This window comes from Acomys russatus, chromosome 5 (assembly GCF_903995435.1).
Source record: "Acomys russatus chromosome 5, mAcoRus1.1, whole genome shotgun sequence".
Taxonomy (NCBI): domain Eukaryota; kingdom Metazoa; phylum Chordata; class Mammalia; order Rodentia; family Muridae; genus Acomys; species Acomys russatus.
Window position 1 is genome coordinate 6,106,742 of NC_067141.1, and position 6,532 is coordinate 6,113,273.

General features: G+C 46.8%; 1 pseudogene; it reads left to right on the forward strand.

The window, feature by feature from the left end:
• The first annotated feature begins 682 nt into the window (after positions 1-682).
• LOC127190161 (serine/threonine-protein kinase 16-like) lies at positions 683-1,556 on the forward strand (annotated as a pseudogene).
• Positions 1,557-6,532: the final 4,976 nt, after the last annotated feature.

The following is a 6,532-nucleotide window of genomic DNA, read 5'->3' on the forward strand; positions in this document are numbered from 1 at the left end:
GCCAAGACAGCTATATGGAGCAGGGGTGCTGGAGAGATCACTCTGGTTTAGAGCACTGGCTGCTCTTGCAGGTGACCCAGGTTTAATTCCCAACACCCACGTGGTGGCTCCCAATCTCTGCCATTTCAGTTCTGGGGGATCCAATGCCCTCTTCTGGCTGTCTTGGATACTGCACACACATGGTGCCTAGCCACACATGCAGGCAAACCCTCATACACATGAAATACATCTAAAAATAATAACATCAGAAAGGAAAATGGGCTCCTTAGCACTAATCCTATGGGCAGAAAGGGGTAATAAAGGAATATTATGAACACTTCTCCTACCACAATTTTTTAAAAATGTTCTTTTTATTGTATGTTTATAGGTGTTTTGCCTGCATGCATATCTGTGCACCATGTACATATGTCCTTGGAAGCCCAAATACATGCCCAGAACTGGAGTTACAGACAGCTGTGAGCTACCATGTTGGTTCTGGGGCTTAATCCTGGCTTCTCTGAAAGAGCAGCCGGTGTTCTTCACCTCTGAGCCATCTTTCCAGCCCTCTTATCTCAAATTTAACAGAGTATAAAATAGATTAAAAATCTGTGAAACATCCCTTTGCTCAGACCCAAGCCAGCATGATCCACTCATCTCCTGGAAGGGGCCACCCTCCCTGCGAGGAAGACCATCTTTTAAAAGGATGGCGGAGATTTTATGGACCACATCCTACGTGTCTGTTCCCACCATTGACAATAAGCATTTCCAATTCACCGAAAAACTGGGGAAGGGTGGGCTCAATGTAGGGATTATATGATAGACATTTCTATCCCCTGAAACAAATCTTGCATCATGAACAGCAGGGCCAGGAAGAGGCCCAGTGAGAGGCAGACATGCATGGCCTCTTCCAGAACCAGAACGTGCTAAACACAAAGCCTGGCTGCTGCTACCCTTTCTTCAAGAGAGGTACTTTGTGAGATAGAAAGGCTGAAGGACCAAGGCACCTTCCTGACTGACGACCAAATCCTTCCATCATGCCTGGGTATCTGCAGAGGGCTTGAGGCTATTCATGCCAAAAGCTATGGCAACAGGGACATGAAGCCTACCAACGTTTTGCTTGCTGATGAGGGGCATCCAGTTTTAATGGGCGTGGCTTCTAGGAATCAGGCGTGCATCCAGGTGAAGGGCTCACACCAGGCCCTAGCTCTACAGGACTGGGCGGCCCAGTGGTGCACCATCTCCTACAAGTCACCAGAGCTTGTTTCTATGCAGAGCCAGTCAATGAGTGGACTGATATCTGGTCCCCAGGCTGTGCACTCTATGCCAGCACAGTGTTTGGAGATGGCCCTTGTGGTGTGGTGTTTCAGAAGGGTGAGAGTGTGACCCTTGTTGTACAGAATGAACTGAGCATCCCACAAAGCCCCAGGCACTCTTCAGTACCACAACAGCTTTTGGCCTCTCTGATGACTGTGGACCCCCAGCAGCGCCCTCACATTCCTGTCCTCCTCAGTCAGTGGGAAGCTTTGCAGCTACCAGCCCCTGGCCAGCACATCACTCAAATCCGATTAAATCGATGAGCATGCCAGGAGGACGACCTCAAAGCAGCTTTCATCCCCCATTGGAACTCCTTCCATTCTACCCAGGATGGCTCTTACAGCTCGGGGTAAAGAAAACATGTCCTTGTGTGTCTGCTCTCTTATCCTAATACCTGGGCAAGGAGCCCAGGGTAAGTTGGGGGAAAGTGACCAGAAAATATGGCTCAAAGCTGGGCTGCTGGGGGCACATGGTGTTCTGCTTCCAAATCTGGGAGTGAGGAAATATATAAACAGGAGAAAAAAAGTGAAAACAAACAAACAAAAAAGCCCTTGAAACACACAAATTACTGCAATGCAAGATGGAGAAGTAACTCTCTTAATTTACTTGCTATTTATTAAAAGCAATGGGATTTATAATTAATAATAATTTTTTAAAAGCAATAAGGTTATAGGGCTGGCAAGCTGGCTCAGTGGGTAAAGACGCTTCCTCTAAGCCTGATGATTTGAGTTCAGTCCCTGGGAGGAAATATTAGGGAAGAACCGACTCCTAAAATGCATGCGTAATATAAATAACATAATTTTTTTAAATTGTTAAAGGTACAATGGTGCATGCTAATAAACATTTAAGGAAACATGGTGATTTTCTATGATACTTTTCCAGAAGATTGTAGCAGACAGAGTTCTTTCCAAACAGTTCTGTGTGGCTCGTGTTACCCTTACACCTGAACCAAAAGTAACATTATAAGGAATGAACAGTGCAGATCAGTACGTCTCATGAGCATAGATGCAAACGCCCTCAGCAGAATGATCAAGTCAGAGCCAATTACATATGGAAAGAATCATAAGCTGCCACCAGGCAAGGGCTTATGCCAGCTGTGTATGGTGATCCAACTGTCATATCAACCTGCTAATAAGGAAAACATCTTACCATGGCCACTGGGTCAGAAAGAGCATTTTACCAAACTCCAGTGTTCAGGAGGAAAAGAAAGAAAGAAAACTAGGAACTGAGTGAGGGGAAAAGAAGGAGGAGTAGAGAAGGCGACTACAACAGGAAGAGAGTGAAACCTCTTCACTGTGGTAAGAAGCATCTGCTGGAGCCACACACACAGCCAGCACAGTACTCTCTGGTGAGATGCTAGGATGCACCTCCACACCGAGGTCAGGAACAAGGCAACAGAGTGCCTTCTCCCACCTCAGCATCACACCAGAAATTCCACCTAATACAAAACTATAAAGGAGGCCAGGCATGGTGGTGGCGCCCCTTTTAATCCCTGCAATACCAAGGCAGAGGCAGGATCTCTGTAAGTGTGAGGCCAGCCCGTTCTAGATAATTTCAGGCCACTGAGGAGACTCTCTTCAAAGCAACCAAGCAAACAATAACAAAAACAAAAGAAAGGAAAAAGAGACAAAGGAGAGAGACACCTTGAGAAGGAAGAATATTTATATATTACTTATATTCTTAAAAATCTGGCTGCTTGGGAAGTGTCTCAGTGGTTAAGAGCACTGGCTGCTCTTCCAGAGGCCCTGGGTTCGATTCCCAGCAATGACATGGTGGCTCACCACCATCTATAATTCCAACGCTAAGGGGATCTGATGCCCTCTTCGGTCCTCCGTGGGCATTGTACTCATGTGGTACACATATTTTCATACATGCAGGCATAAAAATAAAATAAATTAAAAATAAAATCAATGAATCAATCAATCTTTTTTTTTTAACCCTAAAAACTCAACAAGAACAAACTCGTAGGAGCAGTGTGTGAGGAGAATGCGATCTTGCCTTAGTCTGCGCCCAAGGTGAGAACAGCCTTGGGATGCTTGACCCCACTGAGGCTTTGTCTCTACACCCTGATAAACATTTTAGCATACACTCAGAGGAAGGAAGTATTAGCCCAAGACAAAAGACGGGGGCCAGGGACTCCGATGACGGGGGTATAGTATTGCAAAAACGACCATCGATTTGAAGAGGAAGATTGGGGAACCAGATAGAGAGATCTAAGGCTCCTGCCCACGGCGGCGCCCAGAGTTTCATGATTTACGCAGCCATCTCGGTGGGTACCTCCAAGTTCGGTCCCCGGATGGTGCAGCTTCTTCTGTCGGAGAGATAAGCTGCTAGACCCCTGAGAAATGCGCCAGGGGAATTGCCCCCATGGAACTGATACCCAGAAGGTTTCTTTCTTGTTCCCCTTAATCTCGTTTCCCTCCTAAGTAGGGTTAGTCGCGTTGTAAGTGAAATACATGCCTTTAATGAATGCCTAATAAAGTGCAATCGTTAAGGAATCGGAGCCAACAGTCGTGGCTGTTTGAGGCAGAGATTTGAGATACAAGAACAGTAATAGCAAGACCTCGTTTCAAGGAATTAAGGGAAGGAGAAGGGAGAGAGCTACTGGCCCACCGCAAGTAAAATAAAGAAACAGCAACTTAAAAGAAAGTGCATAGAGCATATGAAATTGGTGGCTAAAATCCAAACCTCAACAACACCAAATGCCAGACTAGATGAAGCACCATCAAATGGATGTGTTGTCGAACTGGTGTGTGTGTGTGTGTGTGTGTGTGTGTGTGTGTGTGTGTGTTGTATTCACTTATTAGGGCTGCTCTCAGCCTAGGCCAGAGATGCGCCTTTTTGCAGTGAGCAGCAGCTAACACAGACTCATAACTGGTCCATGTGCGAGAATGAGTGCCTGTTGAACGCTCAGCCCTAAGCGGGTCATCTCCGTCACCACCCCAAGCCTCAGAGAACACTGTGGAAGGAGTGTAAGAGCAGGATGTTGGGAGGAGTGCTGTGAAACGCTGTCTCTGGACACAACATGGCCATTACACTCATGAGATTACAGCAGCTATGGCTGACCTTCACAAGAATGGACCCTCCATGCATTCCATGACCGAGCGAATTAGAGGCATGGGAGAGCTAGCCTCTCTCTGAGGAGCCATTGGCAGTTAACAGCCTCCAGAGGAGAGGATCTGTTTGTTTCTTGATGTAGCTACTAGTTAGTTGTTCATGTCTTGGTAAGTAATTCCCTATCCATACTCACGCAAGAACCCTCATTAAACTCAATGGACCACAGAAAAATACACGGAAGTGGGAGGGGGCACTGGATGCAACAAGAAAGGGTTCATGGAGGCAGGAGCTCAGGGAGGCCGGTGCAGAGCATGCACGCATAAGATCATCAAATAATACATTTTATTGCATTTATATATTTATGCTCAGGGAGAGGGTGCATGCCACAGCCCGTGTGTGGAGGTCAGAGGACAGCTTGAAGGAGTTGGTTCTCTCCTTCTACTGGTACCAGGGATTGAACCCAGGTCTTCAAGCTTGGCAGTAAGTGTCTTTACCAGATGAGCCATCTTACCAGTCCTGTTCTGTGGGCTTTGATCATGCATGATGTATGAAGCAATGTAGAGGCGAGAGGAGCAAACTAACGTCGTAAAATAATTCTCTGATCTTCACACGCGTGCTGTGCACACGTGCATCTCCCTCCAACAATGACAAATAAAATAAAGGTTAAGAAAATGCTAACACTACGCAAGAGGAGACTGAATATTAGTATCAAGTCTGGGCATTGATAAGAACACACTGATTTTACAGAATGCTCCACTCGATGCAGAATGTTTCTGTTGATAACTTTGGGAGAGTGCGTATGAAGTGTATATGAGATTAGTCGGTTGTCCCCTTATCATCACAGTGACAAGAGACCTGGCCATAACTTAACTTAAGCAAAGGCTGATTTCAGTTCACAGCTGCAGATGTTTCTATCCAAGTTTGGCTTGCCTTTGAGCCTGTCTAGCTGAGCTGGTAAGATTCAGGCTCAGTATGTCTGCATATTATGGTGAAACGATGAGGTGGAGGAAAGCTGCTTGCCTCGAGGTAGTGAGGAAACAGAAAGAAGAACAAGAATGAGCCAGGAAGAAACCTATCCTTCCCAGGCATGTCGCTGGCGACTTACTTCCTCCAACCGAGCCCTGTCTCCTAGAGACCACCACCTTCACTTGTGCCATCAAACGATGGCTCTGCCGGTGGGCCAGTCCAGGGAGTAGGTCAGAGGCCTTGGGGTCTGTCTACCCGTCAATGACTGTGTCCAAGGGTTTGAGATCGAGCTGCAGCACACAAGCCATTCCAGAACACTTTATATTTGCACCATTGTAGTAGTGTATGCTCAATTCTTTGTTTCTCTTGCATATGTACATATATGTGCAGGTGCCTGTGTATGTGGGTGTACATGTCTGTGGAGGGCGGAAATCAACTTTAGATGTCGTTCCTTTTTTTTTTTAACTGGGCACTCAACCTGGGTCCTCGCGCATCTCAGGCAGTTGCTCTGCCATTAATTAGGCCATAGCTCCAGCCCTCACCTTGTTGTTTGTTTGTGTTTGTTTTCGAGGCAGGATCTCAAGTGGTACATGCTGACTTCAAACTTGCTACGATGACTTTGAACTTCATCTGCCTCCATTTTCCCTCCATCCTCTATCCTGTACTGGGATTCCACGCATGTGCCACCACACTGAGACCATCCGTGTAGTGTTAGGGATTGGACTCAGGATCTCACGGATGCTAGGCAGGCTCTCTACCAGCTCAAGAGAGGATGCATCTTCTCTTTCGCCTTGGTTTTTGAGACAGGGACCTAGGCCTCAGTGATCAGTTTGGATCTGCTAGCTAGCATGTCCCCAGGGATCCCTCTATCTCTGGCCTCCTTACTTCTGGGATTACAAGTGTATGCCACTGGGCCTGGCTTGTGCGGGGGATGTATGTGTGGCTTATGTGCACGCCTATGTGTGTGCACTGGGCGTCCTGCTCTCCCACACTCCTCCTTATTCTCTTGGGAAAGAGAATCTGACCGAACCTAGGTGAGGCTGGCAGCCAGAAAGCCCCTGCTATCCTCCTGTGTCCACGTCCCACAGTGCAGGATTACAGGCAAACCCGGCTTTTTTCTTTGAGGGTAGTATTCGATTCTTATGCTGGTGTAACAGATGTTGTCTCTTCAGTTCCACTCTCAGCTTTTTTTTTTTTTAACATAGTTCTGGGGCTC